Genomic DNA, 11,928 nt, shown 5'->3' with positions numbered 1-11,928 from the left:
CTGGAGGGGGGAAACGGACGCGTCGGGTCTACACGGAGGGGATCTTGCTGTGGGTCTGGACCGGATGTTGCTCCAAAGTGTTCTTATCGGCTGACCTAACACAACCGGGTGGAGAGGTCCACTGGTCAAAGCCCGTCCGTGCAAAGTCAAAGGGCTAGATCCCGTGGTCAAACGCTACAGGGTTAGGCGGGACAAGGGGCCCTGGGGGGGTAGCAACGCCACCGGAGCGTCGCACTGGGACCTCATACATGCGGGGTGGTGTGGTGGCATTTCCGAAGAGGCGGCACGCGTCTCCGGGGTGTGCCCTCCCTCACGGACGGCGATGACACGGTAGTAGACGTTATGCGGTAACGATGCAGCGTCAATAATATTAAATACTTGGAGCGCGATAAAATCATGAGTTTTTTACACGACGTGGGCACATGTGCTATAGGACTGATGGTAATTTTCATAATTTTTGGTGATGGAGAAGTATCTGAACACTTCCCTCTACGCGGATTGCTCTCCGCGTGTCTACGACTAGGGCCGGCGGCCTCCGGGGGCTCGCATGCCGCCAAATCTTGCGTAGGCGGCCTCTCACAAGTCTGGAACTATTGTGGCGGTTGCAAAAGCCCGACATGCGTCTCCGGGGTGTGCCCCCCTCACGGACGGCGCCGCCGCCGGCACCTGAGGGGGGAAACGGACGAGTCGAGTCTACACGGAGGGGATCTTGCTATCGGTCTGGACCGGATGTTGCTCCAAAGTGTTCTTATCGGCTGACCTAACACAACCGGGTGGAGAGGTCCACTGGTCAAAGCCCGTCCGTGCAAAGTCAAAGGGTTAGATCCCGTGGTCAAACGCTACAGGGTTAGGCGGGACAGGGGGCCCTGGGGGGTAGCAATGCCACCGGAGTATCGCACCGGGACCTCATACATGCGGGGTGGTGTGGTGGCATGTCCGAAGAGGCGGCACGCGTCTCGGGGGTGTGCCCCCCCTCACGGACGGCGCCGCCGCCGGCACCTGGAGGGGGGAAACGGACGCGTCGGGTCTACACGGAGGGGATCTTGCTATGGGTCTGGCCCGGATGTCGCTCCAAAGTGTTCCTATGGGCTGACCTAACACAACCGGGTGGAGAGGTCCACTGGTCAAAGCCCGTCCGTGCAAAGTCAAAGGGCTAGATCCCATGGTCAAACGCTACAGGGTTAGGCGGGACGGGGGCCCTGGGGGGTAGCAATTCCACCGGAGCGTCGCACCGGGACCTCATACATGCGGGGTGGTGTGGTGGCATGTCCGAAGAGGCGGAACGCGTCTCTGGGGTGTGCCCCCCTCACAGACGGCGATGACACGGTAGTAGACGTTCTGCGGTAACGATGCGGCATGAATATTATTAAATACTCGGAGCGCGATAAAATCATGAGTTTTTTACACGACGTGGGCACATGTGCTAAGGACTGATGGTAATTTTGCATAATTTTTGGTCATGGAGAAGTATCTGAACACTTCCCTCTACGCGGATTGCTCTCCACGTGTCTGCGACTGCGGTCGGCGGCCTCCGGGGGCTCGCATGCCGCCAAATCTTGCGTAGGCGGCTTCTCACAAGTCTGGAAGTGTTGTGGCGGTTGCAAAAGCCCGGCATGCGTCTCCGGGGTGTGCCCCCCCTCACGGACGGCGCCGCCGCCGGCACCTGGAGGGGGGAAACGGACGTGTCGGGTCTACACGGAGGGGATCTTGCTGTGGGTCTGGACCGGATGTTTCTCCAAAGTGTTCTTATGGGATGACCTAACACAACCGGGTGGAGAGGTCCACTGGTCAAACCTGGTCCGTGTAAAGTCAAAGTGTTCGTGATGGAGAAGTATCTGAACACTTCTCTCTACGCGGATTGCTCTTCATGTGTCTACGACTGTGGCCGGCGGCCTCCAGGAGCTAGCATGCCGCCAAATCTTGCGTATGCGACCTCTCACAAGTCTGGAAGTGTTGTGGCGGTTGCAAACGCCCGGCACGCAGCTCCGGGGAGTGCCCCCCTCACGAGCGTCGCTCCCGCCGTGCTTCCACAACCGTAGGAGGCCCCACCGCAACACCTGGCGGCATTGCTACCCCCAGGTACCCCGTCCCGTCTAACCCTCACACAGACGACCGCCGGGTCTAGCCCTTTGACTTTCGCTGGACGTAGTTTGACCGGTGGACCTTTTCACCTGGTTGTCATAGCCCAGCCATAGCTACACCCCCAACACAGTCCCGGCACAACCCACCCCAAGAATCCCTCCGCGTCGGCCCGATGTGGTTGTTTCCCCCCTCCGGGGCACGGTGGCATCGACGCCCGTGAGAGGGGAGGGGGCACACCCCGGAGCCGCATGCCGGGTGCCTGCGCCTGCCACCACGTTTCCACAGGAGGGCCCACCGCAACACCTGGCGGCATTGCTACCCCCCACAGGTACCCCGTCCCGTCTAACCTCTCCGTGACACGACGGAAGCAAGGCCCGTGTGGGGGGCAATCGATATATGTTTTCTGTACATTTAAGTTAATGAAATTAGTTTTGAAAAAAAATAAAAAAATAAAAAGAGAAAATAAATAAAATATTAAAATATTATTAGAAATCTATGCCTATGGCAAAGCCGTCGACATATCTAAGGCCACGGAACGGTAGTGCCCTGGATCGATGACGTGGCGTAGGGCGGGGATCAATGACGTGGCAAAATCAATGGGCCAGGCCCATGCCGACGGTAAGGCCGTCGGCATAGAAATACCACCCCACGGGACCGGCGAGCGACGCGGATCGATGACGTGGCGGCGCCGCGGATCGATGATGTCGGCATAGCTATGCCGACGGCCACCGTTAGCCCGTCGGCATAGCCTGACGCCGTCAAACGGTCGTCCCGCCCGGATAGACGGGCCCACGCGATATGCCGACGGCCTATACTATGCCGACGGCCACCGTAGGTATATTTCAAGCAACGCCGACGGCTTATCTATGCCGACGGCGTCGGCATAGATGGACATACGCCGATGGCCTTTCTACGCCGACGGCTTTAGCTGGGCCGTCGGGGTATGCCAATCTATGCCGACGGGGGCCGTCGGCAACACAAGTTTTTCTGGTAGTGGCTGGGCCACTGCTCCTGCGCACTGCAGGGAAGGTTCGTCCAAAGCTCTAATCCGTGTCGGGCGGAGGAGAGGAGGGAAGAAGGAGATCGATCCGGATCGGAATCCGCGCGGCCTGCATCCGTGTTTTTAAGGTGAGAAGGAGATTTTATCTTCCTTTTTCCTCGGTGCTTTCCTAGCGTTATTAATTTCTGTAGTATCCTTTCCAACGCCGCCGACGGACCAATCCACAACCAATCCAATCCCTATCTCCGTGGCCACCGGCGATGGCGCTGGTGTCCACCAACCCCAGCCAACCGGGCCTCCGGGTCTACGAGCCGAACTACGCTTCGGGGCACCCCCATGCCGAGGAAGAAGCCGAGTCCAGATCCCATCTGCTGCACAAGATCGGCGCCATCTACCGCAAGGCGCGCAAGCGGCTCCCACGCAGCAGCCGCCGGCCGCAGGGCCTCTGCCTCGGCCTCCTTGACCCGGCCTCCAACACTATGTTTTGATTTTCGGCCGAAAAAAGTGGATTTCGGCCGAATTTCGGCCATCTCAGCCTGGGGCGAAAAGTATATTGAGGCCGAAATTGCTCAAATTTGGCAAATTTTGGTCAAATTTAAGTCAAATTGAAAATTCGGCCATCTCGGCCTAGGGCGAAAAAAAGCTCAAACCGAAAATCAAAACACTGCTCCAACATCGTCGTCAACAGTCTCATCGAGTGGAAGCACAAGCAGAAGAACGACCGTAAATCTACTAGTACTTGCGAGGTTGTGCCACATGGATTAGAGCTTTGGACGCCCGACACGATGGCCTGGAGCGCCGGTCGCTCGATGGCCTGGTGGTCTTCCTCACCCGCCTGTTCCCCAACTTATCCGAGGGCCTGGCAGTGCGCTACCTGCGGCTCACCAACGCCGACGTCCTCATCGCCGCCTGCATCGTCTTGTCGGACCTCGGCGTCAAGAGTTTCTGTGACTCCGGGCCAGGCAACATCAACATGTCCCTCAAGTGCGCCGGTCTCGCCGCCGGGCACCCCGACCCCTACCGCCTCGTCTATTCCTGGTGCAACATCTGCAGCCGCATAGACGACGCGCTGCCCCTCCTCGCCTCGTTGCGCGAGCGACAATCATCCCGCCGTTCCTTCTGTTCAGAGCTTGTTGGCATGCTTAACTATGGACCACCGGCCCATGAAAAAGATGTGTGGCGTGCGTGGCAGCTCGCAGAAGCTTCTCTTCGCCATCGTCCGTGCAGCATGCCGAAACGGCACACCCACTTGCTCAACCGGACGCTCCAGGACACCATCCACGGGTACTAAATCCAGGCCCTCGCCCGGCTGCCAGCAGGCTCTCGCTTCCACCACGGTTTGATAAGGGCCGGCCACTGCTACGGCCTACTCGACCCGGTCTCCAACATCATTATCAACACAATCTGGTATGACGCCGCGTTCCCACCCGCCATGAAACTCGAGCTGGATGTGATCGGCACGCGGTGCCTCCACCGTGTGGAGAACCGCTCCTTGTACGGCATGGCCTCCTTCCTCTGCACACGGTACACGCTCCAATTTCCATCGAGCTGTGCGCTGCCTGCTCCAGGCTGATGCCAACCTTGTGCTCGCTGATCCTAACCTTGATCCTCCCGCTCACGCTGCCGCTGTCTGTGCACCAGCTGCTGACCTACTTTGCAGAGTTCATGCTCAAGGCCCACCGGACACCAGTCTTGAGGAAGCCTACTTGGCCGCCGCCACCGCAGCATGTCACCCCAATCCAGACGCTCAAGTAAAGCTTCTCATGTCGTGTAGGGCGATGCTGGGGCCTGCCTTGTCTGTGCTGCATCCGGACTCTGGCAAGCTCTCCCCTCAAGATGTTCAGCAACTTGCCAAGTTGTTGTGTCCTGAACCCCCTATGAGTATGACTGTGAGAGCGCACTTCCCCCAGTCCCCCTCAAATGTTTCCCCCGTGCAGAGCCAGCAGACCTGTATACACTAGTCTCCAAGGAGGTCAAAGCTCTGTTAAATAAATATCAACAGATGCCAAATGGGGTAGGTTTGCTCTGCTTGTTTGTTGGTTATTAGCGCTAACATTTCTCATCCACTGGCCTATGCTCACTGAATGTTGTATTACAGGATCCCAAATTCAAGCTTCATACAATTTGTGGCGTGAATGATCGGGTCTGTGGGGCTAGTTCATGGCCTTCTCATGGCCATGGCCACTCTCACGTCAACTTTGTGGCTACTCCCAAAAGCCCTTTTGGTGGAGTTCCGACTTTGTTTTTTGCTGAAATTAACGACAATGACAGAAGCATGTCCTTCTGTTGCCCTGTGGCTCTGCCTCCGCCTTGTGCTGGTATGCTATATAACCAACCCCATGACAATATTTTTTCTATGTCTTATCTACTCATTGTATCTTGTTGTGAGTGTTGTATACATAGTTTGAACCACGATGATGTATCTTTACCACAACTGACCAGAACTGTCTGAGAAAAAGAACTGTCAAAGATAAGAAAGAAAAGAAAATTTGAATGCGCCTTCTGCTTTACTTGAACATGTCCACACGATGATAGGTTAGTGAAGTCAAACATTTCCATCAAGCAGCCTGCCATAGCGATCAGCATGCAGCTGGATGATCCTTTCACCATCGCAATCATTTTCCCAGCCAACAAAAATAATAATGGTTTAAAACCAGCTAGGTCGGTCATCCACGCAGCCTTTCTTTACACATCATTCTATGGCACCCTGCATGGTGAAGCTTGTAAGCCGCAGAACATTTCCATTCTTAATATTTTGTTTTCACGTACACAGAACTTATGCGGCAACCTTCAATCAATATATCTTAATTACCTCATGTGTTGACAGCCCAGATTCGGTGTGTTCACTGCGAATCCATTGGGACTAGAATCGTGCATCCAGTCGGGATACACTTCCATGGGCGTGACATGGAGTTTGAGAAGATGGCCTGCGAAAAAGACCATTATGTATGCAACCTTGAGAATCATCAACCAAAGGCCTGGCATTGCAGAGAGCGTTCAAGTTAACGTGAAAGAAGATAGGTTCTATGATGGTGTGGATGGGCAAAAGAGTGAGTATGATATCGATAGGGGTTCCTTGAGTATTCAGGAATATATTTTATTGATACCAGCTTGTGGCTATCAATAAGGTGTTGCGGCATTGGAAAATATCGTGCCCATGCAAGACAAATTAAGTTTATGTTGTCTTAGAGTTAGGATGGTTCTTATGAAATGCAGTTAACTTTATGTTGTCTTAGTGTTAGGACGGTGTTTATGAAATTTAACAAGCACTTAACTCGTACTATTTGATTATCCTATGATTTGTGGTAGTGACAATAGTTGATTGTGGGAGCTGATTGTGTAATTGCAGTTTGCTCTTTTACAACTACTTTGGTTAGCAATCACGCATCTTTGTTGTGAAATTTGATCTTGCTGCCTGGAGATGTACTATGCCTGTGGAAATTTTCGGCTCATTCAAGCTGGGCAAGAAAAGTCTTTCGATGGGCCAGGCTGCTATATATTGCAGGCAGGCCTTGCGCAGGGCTCATGGTCATGTGTGTATTCTGTGTTGATGCATTTTTCGTTGTCAAATCTGGCTATTCTCCATGGATATGCACTATTGAGCCTGTGAAAATTTGGTTGTATTATTCGATTCGCTATGTGTTTTGTTTGTTGTCAGAATTTTAACATGATCCGGATTCCATAACCGAATTTTAACCCTAATATTCTTGAGGTTTACCTCAGTTTATCCCACTAATTGTTACCTTTTTAATTTGTTTCCTTTTGTCACGTTTAGGTTTTTTAGGTGGATTGTATCTCCCATGAACTTTTCTCCATAATTGGAGCTGTTTCAGGGGTGAAACAAGAGGAATGAAGAGCCGATTTTGGTGTATATCAAGGAAACGTCCACAAGATTACCTCAAACAGAATAGTGCTCAACATGAATTATGCCGGCCGTCGAGGCAACCAACTTTGATGTTTGGATCATATTCACCTAGTTTTATAGCACAACTTAGTTGAAAGAGTAATATTCCGCTTGAGAAGCTTCAGGAACTGATACTTGTTTCAAGTCGATCGGTCAACTCCTCTTAGGAAGCATTTACCCTACAAGCATAAAGGGAAATGTTTGAGTAGCATTTACCACTCCCTCCTCGTCTTGCCATCTCCCTCCCCTCCCTATGCGACTCTCTAGTAGATCCTCCATCTTCCTCCACCAGTAGCACTACCTAAACGGTGGCCTCAGTTTCTCTACACGGGCCGCCTATCAGCTGGTCATTGCCGACACCGATGACGACGCACATGCCATTGCCATTTGGTCTTCATGCGTTCCAAACCGTGTGAAAATCTTTGCATGGCTTCTGTTTCGTGAAAGACTCAACTCCAAAAGCAACCTTATCCGCAAGCAAATCGTGCCAGACTCGCTATGTCCCCGTCGTGGGTTCGACGGGGAGACCGCCTCGCATATCTTCCTAGACTGCCCGCGCGCTCAGAGAATATGGCAGCGAATCGGACTATCACCACCCAACTCCATCGACAACCTTTGGGACTGCCGCCTCCCCAGCCAGGTTGACGCGCTAATATGGCACTCCATCCTCCTCATTATCCTATGGAAAATGTGGGACACCAGAAACGCCATGACTTTCAAGCAACAGAACCACCATAGCATCTTCACCCTCAAGCGAATCATCGATGACCTTATGCTTTGGACGCACTGGATGAAGAAACTGGCGCATAAGCAGGCCGCCTGCTCATGGCGTTCCTATTTCTTATCACGATTACACGTGGTTATTATTGTATTTCCTTGTTCATGATAATTGTCTGTTGTTCATGCTATAATTGTATTAACTGGAAACCGTAATACATGTGTGAATACATAGACCACAACATGTCCCTAGTAAGCCTCTAGTTGACTAGCTCGTTGATCAATAGATGGTTATGGTTTCCTGACCATGGACATTGGATGTCATTGATAACGGGATCACATCATTAGGAGAATGATGTGATGGACAAGACCCAATCCTAAGCATAGCACAAGATCGTGTAGTTCGTTTGCTAGAGCTTTTCTAATGTCAAGTATCATTTCCTTAGACCATGAGATTGTGCAACTCCCGGATACCGTAGGAATGCTTTGGGTGTACCAAACGTCACAACGTAACTGGGTGGCTATAAAGGTGCACTATAGGTATCTCCGAAAGTGTCTGTTGGGTTGGCACGAATCGAGACCGGGATTTGTCACTCCGTATGACGGAGAGGTATCTCTGGGCCCAATCGGTAATGCATCATCATAATGAGCTCAATGTGACCAAGTGTTTGGTCACGGGATCATGCATTACGGTACGAGTAAAGTGACTTGCCGGTAACGAGATTGAACAAGGTATTGGGATACCGACGATCGAATCTCGGGGAAGTAACGTACCGATAGAAAAAGGAAATTGTATACGGGATTAATTGAATCCTCGACATCGTGGTTCATCCGATGAGATCATCGAGGAGCATGTGGGAGCCAACATGGGTATCCAGATCCCGCTGTTGGTTATTGGCCGGAGAGTCGTCTCGGTCATGTCTACGTGTCTCCCGAACCCGTAGGGTCTACACACTTAAGGTTCGGTGACGCTAGGGTTGTAGAGATATTAGTATGCGGTAACCCGAAAGTTGTTCGGAGTCCCGGATGAGATCCCGGACGTCACGAGGAGTTCCGGAATGGTCCAGAGGTAAATATTTATATATGGGAAGTCTTATTTTGGTCGTCGGAAAAGTTTCGCGCATTATCGGTGTTGTACCGGGAGTGCCGAAAGGGGTCCGGGGGTCCACCAAGGGGGTCCACCTGCCCCGGGGGGGCACATGGGCTGTAGGGGTGTGCGCCTTGGCCTATATGGGCCAAGGGCACCAGCCCCAAGAGGCCCATGCGCCAAGAGATAAGGGAAAGGGAGAGTCCTAAAAGGGGAAGGCACCTCCTAGGTGCCTTGGGGAGGATGGACTCCTCCCTGGCCGCACCCTTCCTTGGAGGAAGGGCCAAGGCTGCGCCCCCCCTCTCCCTTGCCCCTATATATATGTGGGGGGGAGGGGGAGGGCAGCCATACCCCAAGCCCTGGCGCCTCCCTCCCTCCCGTGACACCTCTTCCTCCCCGCTTGCGCTTGGCGAAGCCCTGCCGGGACCCCGCTACTTCCACCACCACGCCGTCGTGCTGCTGGATCTCCATCAACTTCTCCTCCCCCCTTGCTGGATCAAGATGGAGGAGACGTCCCCGCTCCGTACGTGTGTTGAACACGGAGGTGCCGTCCGTTCGGCGCTAGGATCATCGGTGATTTGGATCACGACGAGTACGACTCCATCAACCCCGTTCTCTTGAACGCTTCCGCTCGCGATCTACAAGGGTATGTAGATGCACTACTCTCTCTCGTTGCTAGATGACTCCATAGATTGATCTTGATGATGCGTAGAAAATTTTAAATTATTGCTACGTTCCCAAACACCGAGACCCTCCGGTTAGTCCCGTCAACCAACTAGCAGCGCAGGACCATAGCGCACCCCACACAGTTGAGTGCAGGACCACTTCGTTAGGATGCAGAAGGCCGCTGCTGCCGCCTGCAAATGGGATCACGTCCACCGACATGTCACCACGAAACACCATCGGCCGGCCAAAAATGGCACTGCCACGGCTAAACATCCTTAGGTCTTTATGTTGAATATATGAGGAAATTACTACAAGATTTATTCCGAATAAGCACAAAATAAATCATTACAGTAATAACAACGATTAAACTAATCATATGGACTAGCATAGTAGATGAACAGATCGAACCTAGAGCACAAACTAGAAACATGAATTCTACAACGATCTCGAACAAGAAGGACAGAATCACATACGGTGCAACGGGAGCAGCACCATTGGCGTTGATGTTGTCACCAGAGGCGGCGGACGGAAAAAAATTAAGGTGTGGCGAACTAGCGAAGATGCGCGGCCGCACTGCGCCTTGCTGGCCGTCGTGTGAAGGATGCAAAGAAGCCGCCACTCGTTGCACCATTGCACCTTGTGCGGGAATGCCCTGTCACCCCACTTGCTCGACGCCCACTGCTTCTGGATGCTGTATCTATACGTGGCCCAAGTTTTAACTATGTCTGATTGGCTCATCCAGCGAACGGCCTCTCTCTTTAGCGATTTTTCCAGTGACGAGATTCAGCGTAGCCAACCGAGAGAAGTTTTGCTAAAAAAAACCCGAGAGAAGTGTGCTTAGGTAGAAAAATATTTTTGCACCAAAACAAGGTATGGAGGCTGCCAGACCTTGCCCACTGGGGTCCTCCGTCAGTGGTTGTCACCCATGTCTTTGAGGAAGACGACGGTTTGAAACCATACGATGCTGCGGCGGCTAGGGTAGACGTTAATTTTCCTGAGGAGCAAAAATATAGACAACGTGCATAGCTTTGTCTTCGGCTCATTCCCGAAACCCAACCCGACGCGTTGTGACGAGGCGAGCGAGAAGGAGGACCGCGCGTGTAGGTCTCCTCTTCTCATGCTCACACAAGTGGTAGAAGAGCTCACCTTATAAAAAGGTGCAACTCCCACTCAACTCACACCACTCACACCATTCACAGTCATGCATGAATGGGCTATGAGAATTTCAGAATTTTGGTTGGGCTTTCGCCCAAAGGCCTACTAAAAAATTTCAACACTTTACCCAAAGCTCAAGCCATCGACCATTAATCGCATCTCATCATTGAAGGCTATTGAAGCGGAGATCCCCTCCCACCTCCTGCCAGCTTCATCGACTAGTGTTGGGGCTTAGGCTAGACACTAATCTCTAGCAACGACGAAAAGGGAGGTGGGAAGGTAGGAGGCCGGCTTAGGTTTTTGTGGTGGCGGCTGTTGGACACTAGTAGAAAAAGAGGCTTCCATACGCCCCCATTAGTCCCCAAAATAATTGAACCGCGACCAAAGGGGTCTTTAGTCGCGGTACGGGAGGAGACCCGCGACCAACTATCTGGGCCCAGCGCGCTCGGTCGACAGCTGGCGGACGGGAGGGGCTTTAGTCCCGGTTGGCCTGGCCAACCGGGACTAAAGGTCCTCAGGCTGGCCCGAAGGCCTTTAGTCGCGGTTGGCCAGACCAACCGGGACTAAAGGTTAGACCTTTAGTCCCGGTTGGTCTGGCCAACCGCGACTAATGGCCCGAACCTTTAGTCGCGGTTGGCCAGACCAACCGGGACTAAAGGGATTTGAGGCCTCATTTTCAAACTCTACCCCCCCCCCCCCCCCCGGTGGATTGCCTTTTCAGTTTTAGAAAAACCAAAAGAAAATGATGGAAATGTCAAAAAAAATAAAATAAAATAAGTTTCTCATGTGATATGTGGTCTAGTTGTTGGGAAAATTAACAAATATGAATTTCGACTTTATTTGCAAAATCTCTCTGGAATTTCTTAAAATGGGCATAACTTTTGCAGACGAACTCGGATGAAAAAGTTTTTTATATGAAAAATCATCTACTCGAAAAGTTACATCCGAATTTAACCGGGGGAACCCCGTTAAACATTTTCAAAATCCTCAAAAACCTAACAGAAAAAAGATATGGGGCTTTTAAGATCTGGAGAGGCAAAAAAATTCAAAAAAATTCAAATTGTGGTCAAACTATGGTCAAACAATGGTCAAACTAATTATTCTAGAATATTAGTGTTACTAAATAAATATTTCAGTTTTTTTAAAACTTTGGTCAAATATGGTCAAACTGTGGTCAGACAGTGGTCAAACAATGGTCAAACTAATTATTCCAGAAATATTAGTGTTACTAAATAATTATTTTTTTAAAACAATAGTTTCAAACTCAAACAGTGAAATGTGTCACTTCGTGCTCAAGCAAAATCCTGAGGGTTAATA

The sequence above is a fragment of the Aegilops tauschii genome, chromosome 6, assembly GCF_002575655.3.
Source record: "Aegilops tauschii subsp. strangulata cultivar AL8/78 chromosome 6, Aet v6.0, whole genome shotgun sequence".
Taxonomy (NCBI): domain Eukaryota; kingdom Viridiplantae; phylum Streptophyta; class Magnoliopsida; order Poales; family Poaceae; genus Aegilops; species Aegilops tauschii.
This window is presented reverse-complemented; position numbering follows the sequence as displayed.